Source organism: Montipora foliosa, chromosome 4, assembly GCF_036669935.1.
Source record: "Montipora foliosa isolate CH-2021 chromosome 4, ASM3666993v2, whole genome shotgun sequence".
Lineage (NCBI taxonomy): Eukaryota > Metazoa > Cnidaria > Anthozoa > Scleractinia > Acroporidae > Montipora > Montipora foliosa.
In genome coordinates this window covers 46,007,581-46,020,080 of record NC_090872.1, presented here as the reverse complement: position 1 = coordinate 46,020,080, position 12,500 = coordinate 46,007,581, and the positions used below count along the sequence as shown (strand labels likewise).

Sequence of the window (12,500 nt, the reverse complement as noted above, 5' to 3'; positions counted from 1 at the left end):
CTTCCTGCATATTCTATGTGGAGAGATCTCAATTTGAGATAGTAGCGGCGGTGACGTGTCCCCTAGGTCTGATCTATAAGCGCCTGCTGTTGCATTCCCAGGTGGTATTGGTAGTTTGGCTGCAATATTCTTACCAATGTTAGCAAAGAACGAGTTCATCAGGCCAGCCTTTTCTTTATCAGTTAACCCTAAAGAATCATCACACTTTCTCAGTGGCCCGATGGGTTTGTGTACCCTTGAGCTAGTTGCGTCCTTCACCAGCTTCCAATAGGCACTCAAACTGTTAACCTCGTTAAACATCTTCGAAAAATATAAAGCTTTAGCACGTCTTAAATCTGAGGTTACTTTGTTTCTTGCTCTCTTGTAATCCGACCACAATTTTGCACTTTTTGATGTAACAGCAGCCTTAAACAACTTGTATCTTCGATTCATTGCTAAACGAATGTCATTTGTTATCCAGGGCGCAGAAAATGCCCTGACCTTGATCTCTTTCCATGGGGCATGCTGGTCACAGATATCACTGTAAACTTGTTGCCAGAACCATACTTGATCGTCAGGATCGTCGAAAATAGACCCAATATAGAAGGGGGCCGCATGAATATCCTCTTTAAATTTTTTCTCATCAAAATTTCTGTACTGCCTTATGCAAATTATCTTCGCAGGTGGTCTTTTGTTCTTCAACTTTATTGCAGAAAAAATTAAATCGTGATCTGAAATTCTTAGTGGATATGTTCCGACCATACTAACCAGGTCCTTTCTTGTGGTTACAATAAGGTCAATTAATGTACTCGACGATTTTTGTTTCTCTAGTTGGTTCCTGGACAATGTTTTGCAAATTAAGCGCATCGAAAATGTGAAGCAGTTTAACAGCAGTAGGATCACGTTTGGTAGTTGATATTGATTTCAGATCGCAATTAAAATCCCCTAACAAAATAATGTTGGACGTTTTGAGCCAGGCTTTCTCTAAGGGGGACATACTAAGGTCGAAAAACTTCCTGTCATTCGGTGGTCTATACATAACCGAAAAGAAAACAGAGCAACTCTGGAACCTGCTCTGACCAGCACGTAAATGTTCAGAATAAAACAAAATACAGCCGCCTCCTTTCCTTGATTTTCGATCTAACCTCAAGAATTTCATTCCTTCAATGTTGAGAACAGCGTCTGAGACTGAACTGTCTAAGTGTGTCTCTGTGATTGCAAGAATCTCGAATTTGCATTGCTTCTGTAAACAACATATCTCGTCCACTTTATTCCTTAGACTGCAAACGTTTATATGTGCTATCCTAACGTCCTTATGGGAGCTACCGTTCAGTTTATCATTCAGGTCTAGCAAGTGCAAGTAATTTGACATGCAGTTACAGTCGCCAGGATCATTAGCATTTGTTGAATTCGTTGGTTGATAAAATAAGACGCTTCCTTCTTTGTTGATCTCTTCCTCGCTATAGTAATCCACATCATAAAAAAGAAAAGGAAGGCTGCACCAACCACACGTCCAGTCTATGTTAGGGTTATCCAGATAATGTTTAAATGTCACTTTTGATAGACTGATGCACTTGGCGTGTGTCCATATTTCGCATTATGCACAGAGAATGGCGTCTTGATTCGAGCGTACACTTTTACTGCACTCTTTGGAAGGATGTTTGATATTTCTTTTGACAGTTAGGCCTGGATGAGGATCGACATCGCCACATAATATAATTCAGTCAAATTGAAAAGTACTGGGGCCATTAGCAGTATGCAAGATCCTAGTATTGAAAACTCTTTTGCCACGGTGCTTGCCGTAGATCTTTGTACCATGAAACCTGTGAAACATCTTGATGGGCGAGCAAAACATTTCTTCACCGTTTGGTGTTACTTTTCCTTCATTTGTAGATTCGCTTTTAAGAGTTTCAGTTGCAAATAGGCCAGTAATGAGAATGAAAAATAAAAACCTTGGAGAGCACAGCAAGGCACGTCCGTTCCACATGACAATAGGTTTGTTCAGCGATGTCTTTCAGCAACTGCTCGAATGCTCGGTCTTTTCAGAAGTTCCAGAACCAGGTGAACTCATCCAAGTAGCCCACACTCCTTCGATGGTATTGGTGTGCACCACTGTCGGGGTCAACAAAGTTCTTGGAATGATTTACTGATACATGGATGTATCCTAGCTGGTTGAGTGGTATGTATGGAGTGAACTGATCTGAGTAGATGACAGTTCCAGGTTGGATATGTGTAGTGATGAGACAATGAAGCTTTTGACTCACGAAGAAATTAAAAACATTCTGAAAACTTCCCAGTATAACTAAAATGTTGTGATCAAATGGTAGGGCATAATGGACTTAGGATCAAGAGTAGATTTATTTAGGATCAAACGTTCTTTAATTACACCAAGCACCATTGCTGAAAAACAGCAAATCCCGACACTTCTTATTAAACTAATAGAATATAAGGCAAAACAAGAGTGGTTAATGCAGATCAAGTTATGATCGAATTAAACCAATCAAAACGCTTCTTATTGAACCAATGAAATGAAAGGAACATGTTATTTAACGTGACAACTCAATTAAGTTGACACCATTAGCAGGTATTTGTATATACTCAACATCTAACTAAGTGTACTGTCTGCGGACATACAAGAATCCACTCTTTAGTGATGTGCGGTTCTTGTAGTGGCGACAACCATAAATGCGCGACTGTGAGCAGCCACCAGAGAAAACACAGAAGACCAAGAAGGGAAGGAGGGCAGCAGAAAAGCGGCAGCCACAGGGTCTCCAGAAGCTGAGCCTACCTATAAATCCATTTGGCGGCAGTTGCAGCAGAAAAATCAGCAACTTGGCAAAGCCTATCAAGATCTGAGGGCCCAGTTTGATGAGCTCGAAGATCATTGCCAAGAGAGAGAAGAACAGCAACAGTCTCGGTCACAAATGTTGTAACACAGACAGCAATTTGCCCCCTCTCCCCTTTCAATGTTGATTTTTATGGGTTGGAGTGCAAAACGCAACTGGTAAATGCAACATTGATGGGAGGGAGGAGGAGGGGTATGTTATTAATAGCTTTGATGCGCTTCACTTGCTATTCAAGCGAAGTGTCACAACTGTTTATGACCAAGATTGTAGCTCAGGCTCAACAGGGCGCCGACGAGAGGGCAGACTTGGTCCCGCAACATGAACAGCATATCGCCACCTACAAGGGGCAGTTGAAAGCAAAAGAATTAAGACCCTGGAGCTGCGATTATGAACCTTACAGAACTCTTTAGAACCACCACCTGCAACAAACCATGAAGCTGCTGCAAAGGTCGACAGCAATGACCCCACTGAAATCCATCAATGATACGCGGCAGTGTTCTCTACCCTGAATGAGAAAAAATGTAGCCTGAACAACACTTACAGACTCACAGGCACAGCACACAACACGGATACAGACTTCCTCGGCATAGCAGAGCTGAGAATTGTCAATGAAGTGACAAACCAAAGCACCCTGGAGAGGCTGCGAGACCCGAAACTTTCAGTGAAAAGGATCAAGCAGGAGTGCCGAAGGCAGCTGGGTGGTCTGTTGCCACTGGTGAAACGACTTCGCGTCATGAAGAGTCTGTTACAGTTAGCATTGGAAGATGCCTTCTATTCCTAGAGGGCTTTGTCAACTACAACAAAAAACGGATACTTTAAGAGCCACCAGGTTTGCAAAAGTCTATGTCCAACTCAATTGCAATATGTAGTTCCACTGTGCTCAAATATGTTCTTGATTGATAAATAGCTGATAAAGATAAAGTCTCGGGAGACGCGTTGGCCAGAGTGAAAACTGGGTTCTAATAACTCTTGTCGTAATGAGAACTGGGTTCTAATATCACAAAATACAAGATTGCGGTCAAAAGTAAATTTCTTTTTTTATATATCATAGTGAAAGCTTTCCATCGAAGAAATTTCCATTCAGTTTGGAAAAGGTATGTTTAGCATTTCAACAGTTCAATAACGCCCAAATGAGTCACCCACACGCCACCAATGCATCTTGTATGTTATAAGATTAAACAGTGGCCAACGCATTTGTGGGATCAGACTGTTTACCTTTTCCTGATTTCCTACTAAATTGGGGGCATCCTAGAGTGCTGAGGAGTCAATGGGTTAACCCTTTCACTACTGGAGCAGCCAAAAGCGGCCAGCCGGAAATGTCACGTTATTCCTAGAGCAGCCATAAGCGGCCAAACAGACCGAGACTATTTTTGAAACTGTGCTCCCCGGGTCAGGCGTTATTTGCCTACCTTTTGTTTTTATTGTTTAAAGTGAGTGTTGACCAATAAAATCTTGCCAACTGCGCATAAATTTAGCGCCCCCTGTATGGTAAATGTTTACTCGCCCAGCATTAAATGAACTATCATAATGGCTACTGCACCGCATCCTATTAGCGAAGAAGAATATCGTGAGATTTTCGGATCGTCTGATGAAGAAAATAGCAATGAATCAGACAGTGAAAGTTCTATGGAGTCAGACATAGATTTTGAAGGATTAGCGAGTCAGAGTGAAAGCGAATCAGACGAAAAAAGTTGGAACGAAAGTGATGATGAAACTTCGTGGTCGCAAGATTTTGAGGACCTTGTTATCAACAATTTCACTTCCACCTCAGGAATCAAAGTCGCTGTTCCCAATGAAGCAAACGAAAAATTCTTTTTCAACCTTATTTTCCACCTTTCTATTATCAATTTAGTGGTCTGAGAAACCAACCGATCAGCTCAGAAGAAATTAGCAAACACGCGAATTAGGTTTGACAAGTGGCAAGATGTCACGGCTCAAGAACTTTGTGCATACTGTGGTATGTGCATTATAATGGAAATAAAGAGCTTGCCAAGAATTTCGATGTATTGGTCATCCGATTCATTTATTGGAAATAGCGACATACAAAATGTAATGACCAAAAACAGGTTTGAAGAAATAAGTCAATACATTCATTTCAATGATTCTTCACAAGAACCACCACGTGGTGTCGATAATTACGACCGATTATTGAAAGTACGTCCAATCCTCGATAACATTTTACAGAAAATTCAAAATCTTTTTGAGCGGTCGAAAAATCTTTCGATTGACGAGGGAATGATAACATTTAAAGGAAGACTATCATTCCGCCAGTACATGCCCGCTAAACCAACAAAATATGGCATAAAAGTGTGGATGGCGGCAGACTCAAGCAATGGCTATGTGTCAAGTTTTTCTGTTTACCTTGGACAAGAGGGAAACAAACATCGCATTCATGGCCTTGGATATGATGTCGTGATGAAAATGGCGAGTCCTTTCCTTAATAAAAACAGGCAAATATTTTTTGACAATTTTTTTCTCGAATTCTTTCCTCTTTGATTGTCTTCTTGCTCAGAACACTTATGCATGTGGAACAGTTCGCTGCAACAGGAAAGACTTACCGCCGTGTGCAAAACAAAAGCTCAAGCAAGGAGAGATAGTTACTGCGTGGCATGGGGCTCTAGTTTTCACTAAATGGCATGACAAGCGAGATATTTCTTTCTTGTCAACAAATGTTTCCCCAAGGGAACCCTCCAGACCAGTGCAGCGAAAGAAAAAAGGGCGAAATATTGAAATTCAAAAGCCGCGAGTTGCTGATGTTTACACCGCTTTCATGGGAGGAGTTGATCGCGCAGATCAGCTTCGCTTATTTTATTGTATAGGCTGGCAATCACGAAAGTGGTACAGATATATTTTCTGGTTTTTGTATAATTTGTCCATCTGCAATGCCTTCGTCCTGTTCAACATTCATCGTGGAGAACGACGTAAGAAACCATTGCTGGACTTCAGGCTTGAACTTGCCAAGCAACTTATCGGTGGCTTTTCTCAAAGGAAGAGAAAAAGACGCTGCCTTGATGTTCCAAGCGAAACTGCTGTGGATCCAGGACACCATATTTCTGTCCATGTAGAAGGAAGAGAAAATGTGTAGCATGCATCAAAGCTGGCAGGAGAATCCCGAAAGGTTACAAAAGTGGAGACGCATTTCGAGTGCAAACTCTGTAAAGTTGCAATCTGTCCCACATGCCACAATGAGTTCCACATGCAGGCGGAATAAACTCTATTGAACTTACCTGTTCAAGCTACAATATCTTAGATTGACTATTTAACTGTTTTATGAAATTTTTTTAGGGAATACACCATGTTTCTTTGCTTTACATGTTACTTTTTCAACAACTCAATCATGGTGCCGGCATTAATGGCAGCAAATTTGAATTTGTTTTTTTCATTTCTCTACTTTCTTGAGGCAGTGCTTAATGCTGTTAACAGATTAATTGCAGTCAAAGTTATGAATGAGTGAAATAACAATCAGACTGTATTTTGTTTCCCATTATGGGATGTAACATTCCATTAAAATCTACTGAGCATGCATGTTTTGATTTTGTGTTGAAGTCTTGGTGGTGCCTAAGTAAGTATTCAGGAACCAGTGGTTTTGGGCCTAATCAGCATATAGTAGTGAAAGGGTTTTAATAAGCGAACATTCTCCCTGCAATTCTGTAGGTTGTAAGTAACATGGGAATATTCCCCCATGTTTCTGCAAATGTTTTTTATTAAAACATGTCTGAGAAACGTGAGATTATTTTCCATTCCAATGGCCTTCAGCGACTGAAATCAATGATCCCCAAGCCACATTATTACCAGCACCTCTGCCACAAAATTCTCCCACATCAACATTACAATTAGGAAATCTCAAACTTGTTACATTAACGCAAAGATTCACTTTCTTGTTAATAAAATCAACACTCCAAATATGCACATGACAAATGTCTGCACTGGTTTCACCTTGAGTAAGGATCATGATATACAGACACAATTGTTGTGAATAGAAGATGCATTGATGGCTGCATGCAATCAAAATACTGTCAATAAATTGTGATCACTGGTATAGAGAATTACTTTCCTGCAAATGTCTCTAACCAAAAAGAACATGGAGTTAGCATGAGGTTGGCACTTGACCTTAACAAAACCACTCCAAAACGTTCTGTCCACTTCACTGTTGTGTGCCAGGTGAAATGGACAAATAATTCATCCGACATGTGAAGTACAAAAATCACCTTACTATGAACCGACAGAAATCCTTGCACCTGGACTATTTTTTCGCCCATTGAATGATACAATCACATTATCTCCACAAGCAAAGGACGTAACATCAAAACCAGTATTGTGTTTAAAGCATCTCTTGATAGCCAATGCAGCTACTGGAATTCCAAATGGAGAAATTGACGACAGCTTGGCAATTATGCATTAGTCATCACCATCAACAGGCTTGACATTTGACATTGAACCCAAGGGAAACATTCTCCGTGGTGCAGGTTCCATTTGTGAAGTGTATTGGCTGTGTCATTAGAGCAGGCTATTCCCGTAAGGAGACAAAAGGAAAAGGGGGTTCGAAATTTGGAGACAGAGCTAAATCTGCGTAACAAAGATACTTAATGTTTAACCATAAGTCTACAGTCCTGATTTTTCTGAGTTAATATTTTGCATAAGGTGACTACATGTGTGAAGAATAAGAAGAATCCATTGCAACTAAAAACGTCCAAGTACAAGTTTCAAACCACTTCAACCTTGACAGGAACCACTACAATTTTACTGAGCCTTTCATAGGAGTTACAACTTGTTTTTTCAAAATGTCTTGAACTCAAAATACCATCCAGGACAAGTACATTTTTCTCCTTAGTTGATTTCAAATATTCTCTTGTCCAACATTTGGTGGACAAATGTGGTTTTAATGCCTTGCCAACTGTGCACTTTCTTCCTGCACTATTTTACTGCCCTCTCAAATACAACACATTAGAGTGGTTTTCAACTGACTGTCGAAAAACTAAAACCAACACAATTACGAAGCCAATCACAAGCATGAGCGCTTGTCATTTTCAGCCAACCACAAACGGATGGAATTCATAAAATAATATCTAACCAATAAAGAGGAAAAGTAAAACCAATGGCACAATTACTTTGTAATTAAAGACCAACCATGGAAAACGTTCTATCATGTTCTGATGTCAAGTGAATAACTAGCTGATCAAAAAGATTCATGTTTCACCATATCACATTCGTCATGCCAGTAGAACTGGGATTCCATCTGACAGTGGAGAACACTAGAGTGTTTCCACTATTTTTAGAAATGAGAAGATTTTGTGGGTACTTCATGTTTTCAAGGCGCAGAATGTTTTAAATGTAAGTACACAATAAAGAATTGCCTTGGAATCACAATTTTTGCAGTAATACCAGGTCTCCCAGTAAGGTTGAAGAATATCTTTTAATCAGTATCTTTTGTTAGAGACTCCCATGCAACCCACTTCTTTTGTATTATAAATTCCCGTTTTTTGAGAGGTGTTATTTTTGTCAGCCCTTTCACATGCAATGCTTTGCTTGCAGGTTTCTCTTTTTTTAAAAACAAACATGCAGTCCTGTTATTGTGATTTGGGCTTCATTGCACATAAACACAAAAAGATAACCCTATCTCTTCAAAGAGCAAGTAGCATTCTAGACCTTGTGTGTAGTACAAATCCAGACTTAATCAAGATCTAGATGATGACAGTTCAAAAACACCAGTGTTGCCCCATTCACCAGCAGGAATAACACCTTCCACAAAGCATAAAGATGGAAGCCTCGCCACTGAAAAAGGGCCTCAATTGACTTCCAACGAAACAACAACAAATAGGTCACACAGGGCACTTGGCTTTAGCCAGGAAGCAAACAAGGTGTTTTGATGACTGACAAGAGACGAGGAAATTATTAAATTGATTTTGATATGCAAAGACCTTGCAAATGTGATTCAAGTGATAAACGATATAAGGTTACAAATCATTCTGACAATGTGGACTATGTGTAGATATTTTTTTTAAGTATAAAGGTTTTCCTTTTGTCTTGGAAATTTAAAGTTAAGGTTTTGAAGTCAAAGGCAGACTGAAAATAAACAGATGTGTCATAAGCTATTTTAATGATTTTGTTGATTTGTTAATAGATTTCAACCAAACTGCCGATCATTGTAAAGATGATCTATTAAGGGATTCGTTTTCTGCTGAATTCAAATCTGCATCAGTGCAGAAAGTGTAGAAGAACAGTCATAAAAAAAATGCTCACATGTTTACTTATCAAGCAAATTTATCTCTTCAGATCAGCCCTGTCAACAATTAGTGATCTGACCAATGAGATGCTGCACTAGAATCTAATGTATGGAATGGTGGCATATATATGGCCACAGGCATCGCCATCCCTCCCCTACCCCAGTCTCCCCTCGACCTCTTGTTTCTCCCAGTCTTGGAGGCTTTTTCAAGGCTAATCAAGAACATACAAGCATACCCAGGAATGAGTGAGCATGACATCATTATAAAAGAGATCAATATGAAGGCTACACTTGCAAAAAACCATGAATCATGACATTTTGTGGTATAAACTTATGCAGCTTACGCAGGACAGATGCCTCAGCGCATTGATAGTGTTGTGATGTATTGTAGTCATGTGTACACATTATTACACCATCGATTTTTGAACAAAACTTGATTTTCTCTGGATTTATGCTCAGTTTTATGGATGAGAGCAGATCTTCTCAAAGAAAACAAGCTCGTTCACAGGATTCGTCCGCCATTTATAGCCTGATTCCATTAAGTGCTTATGAGTTTGTAGTATCACTTGGCTATGCATTTAGGAAATTTTATTGGTGTAAGTGTGTTTTGATGAACATTCGTGTATTCCGTTCACAGGTAAGGGACCCTTGTTCATTTCAACACCGAGAGGAACTAGCACTGTTGTAACCCGTTCCAAAGGGAAAGACTGTCAGTGAAAGGTACATGTACGAACGTTTTTATTATTTTTTTTTGTAATCCCATTACAGTTTCCAATATCTGAAACAAGTCGGTTATTAGGGGCCTAACTAGTCATATTTGTATTGTTGTATTTCCAAAGGAAGTTGATATAAATGGTTCCACAGTAAGACACTAGTTCTCCAGGAACCAGTTTGGGGAATTCGCTGGCACAACACACCACCTCTCTGGAAAGGGCAGTGTCTCTGAATCCTTCATTTGATTCACTGAAGGGTAATCCTATGGAGGCTATGGAAGATCCAGAGGCAGAAAGTATCTTCAGCAGTGTGGAAGGCAGGTGGGTATATTTTCAGGCTTACTGTAAACATGTGTCAAGTAATACCAAAAATATGAGGAAAAGTATTCCTTTGAAGTTAACAGGTTAGAAAACAGTTCACTGGAACTCCAGAGAACTCAGTGCACAAGTTTGAATTGAAGGGACCACATTTTCTTATCTTCGGAAGTCTTGCATTTACATTCATAACACAGCTGCTAAATTCATGTAGCCAAATTCCAGTTGCACAAGCATGCCTCATATTCCCATTGTGCGTGCTGATGATGTTGGTGTTAAAGTGCCGGTTTTAAAATGTTATAAAACAATTGGCTCATGCGTCAGATGTGCGTTCATCAAGATATGAAGCACTTAAGAAGTTTGGAGAGCACTCAAGAAGCTAGAGTTGGCCCCGGCTGTGCCTTGAGCAACTCTCACACATCTTTAGTGCTCTTGGAGGCAGTGTGGCCGAGTGGTTAGGGCACCGGACTTGAAATCCGGAGGTCACGGGTTTAACTCCCGCTCTCACCATTTAGCTGGAGTTGTTTCTCGGCAGACCTAGTTCAACTCCTCAGTCATGCTTGTAAATAGCCAACTGGCCCGCCTCCTGCCAGTTGGGATTTTTAACCATGTTATGTTCATTTGCATTATTTGTTTCATCATTTGGTTTCATTGGCCCTGAAAAGTCCCATTGGGGTAGTGGTCAATTAAGCTTCAAACTTCCAGCATGCTTCAGACATGTTGATGAATGCACAGCTGATGCATGAACCAATTGTCAATTAATTCACACTTTTTATTGGTCGATATCATGGTACTTTATTTATTATTGGCTTTGTTTTCAGCTGTAACAGTGTAGCCTGTAACATGTCATCAGAATATGACACAGAGGATGAACTAAGAGAAGAGGAGCTGTTGCTTGAGCTTCCAAGTGAAACCTTGTAAGTGCATGAACTGCATCTTGCTTCCTGGATCTCTTCATTTTCAGCCACCTCCTGATGTGTGGTGAAGAAGCTGATGATGATGATTCTCAACCATCTTCCTCTTGTGTTACCAGCTTCTATATTGAGGAGGTCATAGCATGTGGTACATGTATCATGTGGCAATATTGCCAGGGTCTATAGCAGCATTCAAATAATATCCTTTTTCGATCCCAACTGGGATCATATTTACCAAAGTGAGGATGAATCAAGTAAGGTGCCTGTTCGGGCTAATTGTTCAGAAATTGGTCGCCCATGCTCGCAAATAAGGTGCCCCAGGCGACCGGGCGACTGTTAGGCAGCAACCTTGATACCCCCTGGAAGGGTGGCTTAGGAGCACCCTAGTTATGCCCCTGTACATTCACTGTTGACCACAGTGCAACGCTGAGTGCAGTGTTTAGCCATTACTTAGACAGTGAGCCAGAGGACTCTCAGACTGAAGTTGAGAGCATGCTCATCTAAAGTAGTCAATGGACATTGCTCCATATTGCGCCTCTCTGCCTACATGTTCGTCATGTGTATAACTTGAAGGCATAGCTAGGATCTTTCGTTGAGGGCATCCTACCCCATTGATCTGATGTGATATGGGCATACCCCAAGGCTGCTGACTAAGAAAATTTTCGGGGAGTCCTTCAGGCTTCCAACATAAGACGTTAGTAGCCCAAGTCATATTTTCAAGAGCCCAGAATCAATTAATTCCAGCTGGGATCATATTTACAATAGTGAGGACGAATCAAGCAAGGCGCACATTCGGGCTACTTGTTCAGAAATTTGGTCGCCCATGCTTGCAAATAAGGCGCACCAGGCGACCGGGGGACTGTTAGGCAGCAACCTTGATACCCCCGGGAAGGATCGCTTAGGGGCACCCTAGTTATGCCCCTGTACATTCACTATTTGACATTTTAGCCATTTTGCATTCGCCTTTGCAAACTTATATGATAATTTTGATCTGTTGCAAATGCCAGAGGAATCGTAACAGCTGTGTTAAGCACATACCCAGTATTTATGCTCTGGGAATGAAACGGTAATTTTAACACGGCCTGTATGCCATTTTTAGAGCAAAACACCAGCCATCTTGAGGGTCTATTCCACTCCCTAGACATCTGGCACAAGTCATGCAAATTGACAGCCAAACTGAGTGCAGCAAGTACATTATATTGCGTATGATATTTTACTGAGAAAATGGGTGATGAATCTGCTTTTAATATACGTAAATATTCACTAGTATTGGTTGCTGTGCTGTGATTGAAAATTTTCAGATGCCAGTGTTCGTTCAAGGTCATGTGTTTGTTTTTCAGTCAGTGTATCTGAACAATAGCCCTGTTGTTGCAAACACCAGGCCCTCAATACACTCAGGGCTTAGGGGATTGAGTGAATTTAGAAATTTGAATTACAATTAGACTTTCAACAATGCATTCTTGGATGAGTACAACTTGGAAATTTACCTAATAGTGGATGTTTTCATATC

At 40.5% G+C, this 12,500-nt stretch overlaps 1 long non-coding RNA gene and 1 pseudogene across 3 annotated transcripts in view; both read right to left on the bottom strand.

Annotated features, from left to right (window-relative positions):
* Positions 1-12,500, bottom strand: part of LOC137999291 (uncharacterized) — a 49,857-nt gene that overhangs the window by 16,311 nt on the left and 21,046 nt on the right. The gene's annotated exons all lie outside the window — the stretch shown is intronic.
* LOC137999432 (uncharacterized) lies at positions 6,360-9,307 on the bottom strand (annotated as a pseudogene).